Source organism: Dermacentor andersoni, chromosome 4 (assembly GCF_023375885.2).
Source record: "Dermacentor andersoni chromosome 4, qqDerAnde1_hic_scaffold, whole genome shotgun sequence".
Classification (NCBI taxonomy): Eukaryota; Metazoa; Arthropoda; class Arachnida; order Ixodida; family Ixodidae; genus Dermacentor; species Dermacentor andersoni.
Genome location: NC_092817.1, coordinates 82,529,039 through 82,541,307, shown reverse-complemented (window position 1 = coordinate 82,541,307; position 12,269 = coordinate 82,529,039).

Below are 12,269 nucleotides of genomic sequence, written 5' to 3'. Positions count from 1 at the left end.
TCATTGATTAATAGCAGCGTCATCTGTTTCAGAGCTGTTGCTTGGGGATTGGCCTTTTTCCTTACAACCGAAATACTTAGGCGCACCTGAGGTTGTTGGATATACCACAAGGGTAATGAAGGCCTTGTGGCTAGTATTTATCCTAATGGAAGGCAATCTGTGTTGTTATAACTTCAGAAAACGTTGCACGCGGTCTCTCTGCGATGGCAAGAACTCCAAGTGATGGTCGGGGACTCGGAAAAGATGACGGATATGCGTGCTGAGGTCCCTGTGTGGGAGTTGCTTAATGTAAGGCTTTACTACCATCTCCAGTGCTTCAGTGCAACAGCGCTGACTCTGAGGCTTTGAAGCAAGTAATGGAGTAGCATGACGTATAACCCTCTCTGCTGACAATCCCCACGACGGTGGCAAAAGATGGCATCTTGGTGTGCATGACAGTGTACTGCAAAGCCACCTGCGATATTTGTAGATGCTGCAATCTTCGAATCGCTGTGGCCGGTGGCAAATACGACGAGTAAGCATGCTGTTCCACTCTGCGTGTAATGCCAGGCTGTCATCTTGATGTGAGTGATTTCAGATGACGTACAAGCACTGTTGAAGCGAGCCCAAAAGTATATTAGACAGAATGCTTCCATTTCACAAGCTTATATATGACATAACGACTGTATGTTCTCAAATATGTGCTACAGCCTGTAGTCACCGAGAAACCAGTCGCGCTTGCGTTCAACACAGCGCCCCTTCTTCGCCACCGAAGACTTCGTCACCCGACATATTTCCGTGATGCACAAAACCTTGAAGCACGGAGTCGCACTGTCATGGTCCTTTGAGTGCTTGAAGCCCGTCCATTTCATGAAATGGAGGTGCCGTTCAGTGAGGAGAGGTCTTCGTTACAGCAATCGGGCATTGTCACATCGCGAGCGTTGCGATATAAAAATCGGTCCGAATAAGCCTCATGTCATGACACTGTGATTCAAAACTATTTTTTTTTTGTCTAGGGGACACTGATTTCAGATGCCTCAACTCTCTCTGTTCGAGGATCATATGCGAGGAATGTTATGGACGTCTCTCGGCTATATATTAAGTTAGCTAGAGCACTCCAGCTTCTCTATGGATCCGCTAGGAGTATTTATGCTCACATAATTACACCACTAAAAATAATATGATATCCACTAAAATCCGCTAGGATCATATATATTACCGATAACAAAGCTTTCATTTCCTAATAGCAAAGTTTTTATTTCGTAAAACTAATTCTAAATCTGCTAAGTCCGCCTCCAATTCGCTACATCTACAGTCGAAAATCACCTATATATATATAATAGCAATACTGACACATTGACAAACTAAGCCGCCCGCCTGCCTTTCCTCTTCATCTCTGTCTCTCTAAACCGTCCGCCACATCCATAGGCTAAATAATTCAGCTATTTTCAACATGGAGACCACGCGAAAAAGAAATATGCGTAAGCTATTTCCTTTTGCCAGTGCCTATCAGATTCCTCTGCCTTCTCCATTGACGGATCCGTTCCCGTTCAGTTGCTCTCCGGATGCAACTTATCACAAGAGAGAAACGACTCGCATACGAACTAACCACTCCTTCTCTCTCACCTCTCGATCTTTGTACCAAATCGTGTTGGATGTGAAACGTAAAGATCGTAAAATGTAAAGATCTTGATCGTTATTCGCTGGCGACTGTGTAACTGCACCGCGGCGCGGCTTGCATTACAACTGTGCCGGAAAACCCGCGTTGTGTCTTCAGGTGGGACGCGCGTACTCGCACGCGAGCAGCTTCCATTCGCTTTGCGATTGCGAGACTTTTTGTTTATCGTTTTGAGGAGAGTGTGGATGGGCTTGTCTAGCTTTGTGCAGGCGAGGTGTTAAACGATGAGAACTTATAGGTGCCCCTTTCGTTGGGACGGTGCGGAGCTATACAAGTTCCGCATTTCCACAACAAAATGTTACTTTATTAAAACGTAAGACTTCTTAATCAATGATACAAACATCGTCGCTACTCATTTCAGTTCAGCACATTGAAATGTACAGGACGAGCTCCACGACTCGACAAAGACAACAATGTCTGACGAGGGTACTGGGCGCCTGTGGCGCACACAGCATGGCGCATATACAAAACGAATGGCATATATGCAAAACGAATGGCGCATATAGAGAATGAATGGCGTATATATGAAACGAAACGAACTTCCAGCACCTCTGGCATAACGAGACACGCACGAGACATTACACACTACAAAAGAGAGAGAGAGGAGAGAGAGAGAGAGAGAGAGAGAGAGAGAGAGAGAGAGAGAGAGAGAGAAGAGAGAGAGAGAGAGAGAGAGAGAGAGAGAGAGAGAGAGAGAGAGAGGAGAGAGAGAGAGAGGAGAGAGAGAGAGAGAGGGGGTAAACACAGGCAGGTTAGCCAGTGTAAGTATTGTGTGATTACACACCACAAAGGTTCAAGCAACCTGCACAGCAGCTAGCTTCTGCAGCACAAAGGCTCACTAAAAACATTTCTAACAAAAAGGGATGTTCACATAAATTAATCACATTTATTCAAACGTTCACACGCGGGGTGTCAGTTATTGCACGATCCAAATAAACATTTAAACCTTCGGGCTTCGGCTGACTTTATTTGCTGTGATAAAGTGTACGAAAAAGGAAAACCACCAATAAGTATACTGCTGCGACATATGTAAATAGTGCCGTGCCGTAGTGAGGAGCTATAAGCGTAGGCGTAACCAATTAGAGTCTTGTATTACAACCAGTATACTTCACAAAACGGCTGTTGGAAGAGCCCAGCTCAAGACGAATCTGTTTGTAAAGAAAGATGATTATTTTTAGTTGAATTAATTCTTGTATAGACGAAGTATCATCGCTCTATTATTCTGTGCTAATATATGTTCATATTTATATGTAAACAAATGTGCTGTGTTAACAGCCCATATTTTAATGCACAATACATCAACACAACGTTGTAGACATCAAAGAAACATACGGGGATAATGCCGAGGTCGGGACTCTAAGAGTGCTGTAAAGTAACATTTTAAATCACCAAGCAGCAAATGTTACCGTTTATTTATGATGCTTAGTGAGTTGACAAAGAACATATTAATGTACATACGAGAAGAAAGGTGGTTAACCGAGGGGCCCGATTTCTTTATTAATCATATCATGAGAAGCCAACAAACAAAGACACCAAGGAAAACACAGGGGTAATTGCTTGTACTAACTAATTGAATTAAAGAAATGATAAATTAATTGCAATGAACGTGGATGAAAAAGCAACTTGCCGCAGGTGGGGAACGATCCCACGTCTTCGCACGTCTTCGGTTAGAGCATCGCACGCGTAATGCGAAGACGTGGGATCGTTCCCCACCTGCGGCAAGTTGTTTTTTCATCCACTTTCATTACAATTAATTTATCATTTCTTTAAGTCAATTAGTAAGTACAAGTAATTTGCCCTGCTTTCCTTCGTGTCCTTGTTTGTTGGCTTCTCATGATATATGATCAATGTATATAACCACTCGTGCATTCTAAAGTAAGTGTTGTGTGTGTGTTGTATGAGTAGGTGTGGTGTGTGTGTGAGAGTTTTTCGTTTTTTTTTAAATTATTTTTCTCTCTTTCACCTATCGCATACTTTTTCCCCTCCCCCTGTACAGGATAGCCAACTGGAGATAATGTCTGGTTAACCTCCCTGTCATTCCTTTGCTTTTCTCTCTCTCTCTCTCTAGAGTGGGTGTTCGTCCGCCGTAAGTTTTTGCCGATGATTCTATTGCATAATTCCACTGCGCTAATAATCTGTTCCGCGGCCTCAATAGTTGCGGAGATCACGTTACTCATCTGTCGAGTTCAATCACTAAAGCAGCATGTAGGTTTCATGCATCCCGCGAAAACTACGCTTGAATCGAAGTATAGTTATTTTCGGTGCTGCTATGCCAAGGACATTTCCCTGAATATGGCTAAGCTTGTAAAAAAAAAAAAACATCTAGGGTAAAGAAAACTGAACGTTCCCAGTTAAAGGCAGAATTACGCCGTTACATGTACCGCTGGAACCGATAAGAATACACTATGAATTAACTCTGAATCGACCGTCCTTACATATTCTGAGCACATACATACGCCAGCAATATTGCGCAGTAGACGCAGTGCACTTCGCGCAGCTGCAGACCTGAGAAAATAGAAATCTAAAAGGATGTCGGAACTGGTCGCACAACGCGGTCTTCGCACCGCTCGAAAACTAGGTCCTCGGATATATTCATGCGGAGCATAGCGCGCGGGGACACGGTTTGCCAGGCAAGACGGGCCTTGATTTCGAATGCCGGACACACTTGCGCAGTCTTGTGCTTTCACTCAACTCGTTGCATTCGCGCATAATATCACCCACGCGCGGTGCGCTTTCGGCCACAGCTTATTTATTTTGTTTCATTTGTTTCCGTTCTTCAGCTCCGTTAGCTCAACTAGCTTTAATTTTTTTGTTTATTGGGGAAGGGGGCAGGGGAGCTTGTAAATGGTTCGTTAATAATAACGCGGGCCTCAAATTATGAGACGACTGAGCCGTACGTATCGGTTTGCTATACTTTGAGCATATTGCGTAATTTATTTGCGCCTACGTTGGTGACCTAGTAAGATGCGCTCGAACGGCGTCACAAGACTGCTAAATGTTCCAATTCTTTTTTTTTTCTGGCCGAAATGCTGCGTTTAGGCCACTCGCATTCTTTGAATTCCGTCAAGTGTTCAGTGCGTCAATCTCCTCGCAACTGTCATCTGACTTTGGTCATTGATGAGCCAAATCTAAGCCTTAACTCTGACCTTATTACTCCCTATTAGGTGGGGCTTAAAACTGTGGACACTGTTTCTATTTCCTTGTTATTTATTATCGTTCGGAGCAATGAAGCACTTATAGAATCCGTACGCAAGCGAGTATTTCAAACGAAGTAACACTGTGGATGCCGTTTTTATTTACTTGTTATTTATTATTGTTAGGAGCAACGAAGCACTTATACAATCCTTACGCAAGCGAGCATTTCAAACTACGTGTTACATTTCTTTTCAATTTCTTTCTCTTTTTTTTCTTTCTTTCTTGAATTCTGGTTCACAGTGCATAACGAATCAAAGAAGGCCAGGCGAAAGGTGTGTGCAAGAACATGACTATAAGGTCTGCCTACCGCAAACAATATAAACAAGGCAGTTCAATGCCATATACAGCTTAGTGAGCATGGAATGTAGCATAATAAGCGAAACGGAAAACTGAACGCAAACAAGAATAGATATATCTATATTTAGGGACAATGTACAGACATAAAAAAGAAGATAACAGCAGTTAATAATGTACAGTACTATTCGGCATCATCTATATATACTCTCTTAGTAGCAAGGCATATACGCGACCTCTATGAATCGTATGAAACTAAATTAAGCGGAAGCTTTAGCTCAGCCTTAGCTCCAACGCGGCCTATTCAAATACATGTGAAACGCAAAAACGCTTTTCTGAGATAACCCCTGGACCGATCTTAATTAAACGTGTTGCATTTTAGAGACAAAGTTAAATTCTAGTGACTGTTGTAAGCGGATTTTCGACTTAAGGCCTGAATATTGTTTAAATAACTTTCAAAACTACAGCAGTTCGAAAAAATATAGAAGCACGAAGTTTACAAATTAATAGCTCTCCATCAAGAAGAGATATTGCGATTCTGTAAACGGCGTCCATAAGTTTCTTCAATGTGGACAAATTAAGTGTGTAATTTTATATTTTACGTAAATATTTTACGTTGTGTGCAGGGGTTCTGCAAAAGCTGTATTCCTGCATTCTATGTTACTAATTTTTTTCAGATTCATTTGCAACACATCCATTTTGTCCGCGTTAGATGTACTATTAGATACGATTCATCGAACTGTGATATAATTTTTCATTGCTGAGTTACAGAGTTGTAAACTTGATAGTTTCGATTTCTGAAAACTTGCGATTTTTGCCAATGTTTGGTAAAACATTGACGACCTAAATCAAAAATTCGGTACGAACAGTAACTAGATCTTAAGTTTTTCTTTTAAATGCAACAAACCTCGTCAAGTTTGGTGGAGTGGTTGCCGAGAAGCCCGAATTCTCCTTTTACATGCATTTAGATAGGTGCACCCGAACTAAAGCTTCCTCTTAATTGAAAGCGATTGCAAACTAAATTCGTCGAGTCACTGCAAGCTGCACAAACGCGGTGCCATTGCTTACCCTCTGTCCGCTATACAGGTCACTATTCTTCACGGAAGCCGCAACAGACGGGACAAGCAGCGTGCCTATAGCTGCCTTCCGCCTTCCGCAAACGATGCCTGCAATGAGATGCCGCGTGCACTGTTACCGTTATGCTTGGCAGCAGGCCATCGGTAACTCGCGTGTCAGAAAATGTGGAACAACTTGTGTGTTGCGTTACAAGCATGTGTACAAAAACATGTTGCAAACATGCGTTACAAATAACTCAAAATATTATAGGGATGGTTTTATGCCCCGGCTAGCGTTCATTGATGTTTCGTCGCCCCCCTTCTCTCTCTCTCTCTCTCTCTCTCTCTCTCTTCGTACGTCAGTGACTATGCGTGCTAGTGGGTCCTTTCATTTTTCTTTTCTTTCCGTAAAAAAAAAAAAAAAAACGTCTTTAATATTAGTGCAATCGAGCAGCCGGAGGCGTACTCCTTCCAACCTCCTCCCCCCCCCCTCCCCCAGTTGGACCCCATTTAAACCTACACGTGCTGAACGCGCAGAAAGCGCACGCTCCACCGAAAACGTCCGCGAATGGCGCCGGTGCGCGTTGTATACAAGTGCCAACGTTTTGTCGCACACTTCGATCAAAACAAAGAATAATAAAAGTCTAGAAAGAGAGAGATGAGTTTTAGGGGGAATTCCGCGAGCGTGGCGATGAACGAACTAACCGTACAATAATAAAAAAAACTTTTTTTTTCTTTTTTGCAGATCCCCCGCATGCACTGCAGGGGAATCTGCGTTAGAGAAAACATTTTGCAGATACCTGGCTATCTAGCATTGTTTGGGGTTCCGCAAAACAATACCAGCTGGACCAACGTGCTTCTGCAAACTGAGTAGCTGCGTGGGTAGCGAGCATACGTGTATGTGTACGACAGCGGCACGACGGCAGCCGTGGCGACTGTCGTGCCGTCGTGGCAATGGCATGATTTCGCCGTTGGCATTTTGTTGGGTTCCACATACGCAGCCGACGAACGTAAGCGAGAGAAACGTGGATTGTGACGTCATCAGCGACTCATCAATGTCATCATCAACCTCATCAGGGCAGAGGAAGGCGCGTTTACGTGAATGCGACAGTAAAATATCGCCAGAACCTGTTTTCGGCAAGTGCGTTTCATCAGTTACTGGAGCAGATTCACACATCATCAGAGAGAGAGAGAGAGAGAAAGGCAAAGGAAAGACAGGGAGGTTATCTCCGGTTGGCTACCCTGTACTGGAGGAGGGGCAAAGGGATGCGATAGGTGACACGTCATCAGTTGTGTCAGTTAAAGCTGTCTCCTTCGACGCGATACGCCAGCGTTCTCGTCCTTTATTTCGCTTGGCACATTGATTTGTTATTCTCCCTTCCTAGCGCATCGCTGCCGTTCACATAATTGCGATTCGTGCGCTAGAAATGCGATACGATGTGATGCGCCACTGTAGCATTCGTGTAAACGCGGTAATGACATGGGAATAAAAGTCGGTTATTTTATAGCATGACTGATACAATTTCTAACACGTTCTGATTGACGCTGTCGGCTCACTGTTCATTGTAAACGTGTAAATGGAATTCTACGTGCGTTAAGAAGCGGAGCAATCCTTGTTCTATCAGCTGTTTTGTCACGGTTCGCTGTTCTTACTGAGCATTGTGTCTTTTCATTCGGCTCCTGCACGGGATTTAAATGCAAGCCATGCCAAAGGGCACTAGAACGGTAATGGTTTGTAATAAAGGCACTAAAGAAGAATATGAAGAATAAGCGCCGCTTTTCGACGTCAGTGCTTCGACAAGAATGTTTGTGCTTGCCTTGACAGAGACGGTATGGCCTTAACGTCGAGGCTTCGGCAGGTCTTGTCTTAACCTTGGTCGCAGCACAGTTTAAATCAAGAGAGCTATTTGCGCACAGTGCCACGTTTAATTTGCTACATGTCGACCTGCCTTCGTGCAGATCGATGACGACATCGTTTTTGTGAAAACAGGTTATTCATTAATCGGATGATTCGAATGATGGCAGACTGGTGCGCTTAGTAATACACCGTCTAAAAAGTGCACTTGTGTCCTATGAGAGAGAAGATAACGGCTATAAAAAGGCAAAAAAAAAGAAGCAATAAAGAAACTACACTTACGCAGCCGCGATATCTTACGCGACACTCGCACGCGACCATTACGGTGTGTTAGCACGTGAAAAAATGTGCAATAGGACTATTATAGGAAATAGCGTCACTCGCACCGTAATAAGTATGAGCCAACATAGTCAAGCAAGAAGTATGGTGAGTCGTACACTAACGCCTAACGTCAGAATATACCACTACAATCGTACGCGGTTCTGTATTCCATACTTTCTTGCGCTGGCTTTCGTGCTGTGACTCTATATATACAAAGTAACCATACTTATATGTTTGGATACGGTTGGTTGGCTTACCTATATGATTTGCAGGTTATTTGAGAGTCAAGAAATGCGCATTCTATAGCGGCGCGCTATGTTATAGCCATTTCTCCTCCAGCACTCACCATGCAGTGCTTTCTAGCTGTGTTGTTTACTTCTAGAGCAATGTACGCAACGCGAAAAATACCAGCTGCCAGGCGGGGGAATCCCTTGGCATGTGCGCAAAGGAATTCCCTCCGGGAAATTTCTCCAGAAGCTTGGTTGGGGCAGCTCATACTACTGAACCCTCCGCAGGGTATAGATGTCTATATGCTTAGTGACGTAGATACGCAGCGCGTTGACTCGATCGGTTTTGTTTATTTGAGATCGCAGGATTACACGCCAGGCACGCTTTGGGGAAGTACCACCTTTCACTCGGAATCTCAACTCTAAATATAGCCTTGCACGTAGCGGCGCCCAAGAGACGTATTGTTCTGAACTATAACCACTGCCAGGCCCATTGCAGTAACCGAACTCCATCCTACCATTGCTAGGAACGTGAGAGTCATATAGAACATGTCTCCTTCTCGTGATCATACTTCAGCTGGCGTACGACAAACTACACGTGTAGGATTGCGTTTGGGATCTGAGTGCCTTTGATAAACTGCGGCCTCAAGGCCTGTTTTCGGCTCGACCACCGCACCAACATAATACGCAGGCCATACCCTATAGTACTGTTACGTTTCGCCTACAACGCGCGGTAATGCCGGCGCGGATGCAACAGACGCCGGGGCTTCGTTCAAAGCGGCGGACATTTTGGCCCGTTCGACGCCGCCGCAACGCCTCCCCGCCAAGCGTGTCCAGGCGTGTTTCAGTGCCACGTGTCTTCGTGTGTGCGTGTGTGTGTGTGTGCCCACGCTTGTCAAAGCGCGGCAGCCGGGGAGCGGAGCTCCCCAAGTGAGGAGCCAGGAGGTCTGTCCGTCGGCGGGTTGGCGATGCGTCACTACACTCGTCTCAACATGTCTCTCGGCTCGACCGTGCTCCGCCGTCGCGTGGGCTCATGCTCCGCCGTCGCGTGGGCTCATGCTCCGCCGTCGCGTGGGCTCATGCTCCGCCGTCGCGTGGGCTCATCCCGTGACCTTCCTTCTGGCCCGCGACGCCGAGAGTATAAGAGCAGCTGCACCCGGACGCCAGGAGAGAGGCTCCGATTTGTTCTGTTGAGTTACGTGCTCTCCCGTCTCTCCACTTCGGTCGACCTGACCGGCCGCTCTTTTGCTATGTTAGAATAAACAAGTTGTTCTGTTACCAGTCTACTCTTGCTTTGCCGGGACCTTCGGATGCTTCCAGTGCCCCAGGCCGCCAGGCCAACGCTACCCTTGGGGCTTGCGACCCATTGGCAATAACGGGCGTCAGCACCGAGACCCCAACAACTGGTTGCCAGCGGTGAGATCGCGACAACGGAGGCCAGCAGCGAAGAGATGCGGTTGAATGTATGCTGAGCAGCACAACGACCATCCGGGAGCAGTGCAACGAGCCCTGTGTGATGACTGGTTGCCTGCAGCGGAACGACTGCGCTGAATTCTTGGCTGCGAGGTTTGGTGAGTGCGGGACTTTCTTCTTCTGAGTTTTGCCAGGCTTTTGTTAGTGTCAGAAACAGAGCTGGTAATTGTGGTTGTCGTTGCTGCCGGGTTAGTTTGCGGCAAGACAATAGTAGACAGTAGAGAAAGCAGCATTCAGAGCAGCCATGGATTTGAAGTCGTTGCGCAAACCGATATTGCTGGAGCTTGCAAGAGAGTTGGGTCTGGATGTCTCAGACAAACTCAGAAAACCAGAACTGCTAAGGGCTATTCTTGAGTTAGAAGCTGAGGATGACGAGCTGTCGGAATGCCTTGAGACCATTGAGGAGAGGGAGCGTGAACTTAAAGAACAGAAAGAGAGACAGGAGCGTGAACTTAAAGAACAAAAAGAGAAAGAAAAAGAAGAGCGCGACCGTCAACACGCTTTGGAAATGAAGCGTCTCGAGTTAGAGATGGAACGCGCTCGTAATGGAAGTCAGGCACACGGTGCAGGAGAACGAGTATTGTTCAAAATGACTGACCTGATGCGGCCGTTTAAGCTCGGAGAGGACATTGGTTTGTTCCTGGTTAACTTTGAGCGAACGTGCGAGAAGCAGGGGTTCTCTCGGGAAACGTGGCCACAGCGCTTGCTCACTTTGCTACCCGGCGAGGCGGCCGACGTAGTCGCTCGCTTGGAGAGAGAGGAGGCAGAGGATTTCGACAAAGTGAAATCGAGTCTGCTAAAAAAGTACAGGCTGTCAGCGGAGGCGTTCCGTCGGAAGTTTCGGGAAAACGAGAAAGGCAGAAGTGAGTCATATACAGAGTTTGCCTACAGGCTTATGTCAAACATGCAGGAGTGGCTCAAAGAAGAGAAAGCGTTTGGTGACCACGAGAAAGTTCTGCAGTGTTTCGGGCTAGAACAGTTTTATAGTCGGTTACCTGAGAACGTGCGGTACTGGGTCTTGGATAGGCCAGACGTTAGTACGGTGGCTCGAGCCGCTGAGCTAGCCGAGGAGTTTGTGACGCGTCGGGCTCGTGGAGCTAAGGACGGTCAAAAGGGTGAATTTGGCTCCAAGTTTGAGAGGCCAAAGTTCACGCCCATGAGAGCAAAGGGGGACACACGTAGTTCGGATGCGAGTGAAAGCAGTCCGACCGAACGTAAGGAGACGGCGGCAACCGAAGCCGAACGCAGAAAGCGGTTCGAGACGAGGCAAGCGCGCGTTTGTTATACGTGCCAGAAGCCGGGTCACTTTTCGGCGCAGTGTCCAGAAACAAAAACACAAGTCGTGTTTTTGTCTTTATGCAGCACTGACGAGAACATGAAGCTTCTCGAGCCTTACATGCGAGACCTCCTCGTGAACGGGAAAGAGTGCCGAGTGCTTCGCGATTCCGCAGCTACAATGGATGTAGTTCACCCCTCTTACGTAGAACCCGATATGTTCACGGGCGAGTGCGCATGGATCAAGCAAGCAGTGGAAGCTCATATCGTGTGTCTGCCGGTAGCAAAAGTGCTTATTGAAGGACCTTTCGGAGCACTTGAGACGGAGGCCGCAGTGTCATCTATGCTGCCCCCCCAGTACCCGTACCTATTTTCGAACAGGTCCGATCACCTCCTGCGCGAGAAGGGGCTTTTGTTTGGTGAGGCTAGCGTTCAGGCCTTAACCAGATCGAAGGTTCGGGAGCTCGCTGCAAAGGCGGTAGTTGCGGGGCCAACGTTGTTGAACGATGAGAAAGGGTCAGAGGCGCAGCAAGCTGGTATTCAGAGCACGCCCGAACTGAATAAAATTGAGCCTGTAGCGTTAAAGGCACCAGATACTGGAGAGGAAATTCCCGATGCGGGAAAGTTAGAAGAGCTTCCGGTCGAGCTTCCGGGACTAGGCTCAGTGACGAACAGGAAAGACACCGATCAAGTCATTAGTGACTTAATAAGTAAAGCATCGCTGTCGCCTGAGCAGAAAACCGAACTACACCAGCTCTTACAAGAGTTTCAAGGTCTGTTCTCTGAGAGGCCTGGTAGGACTTCTGTCCTTACTCATGACATAGAACTTACCTCCCCAGAGCCAGTACGATCCAAGGCGTACCGGGTGTCACCCCGCCAGAGCGATATTATGGAGGCTGAGGTAAAGAAAATGCTAC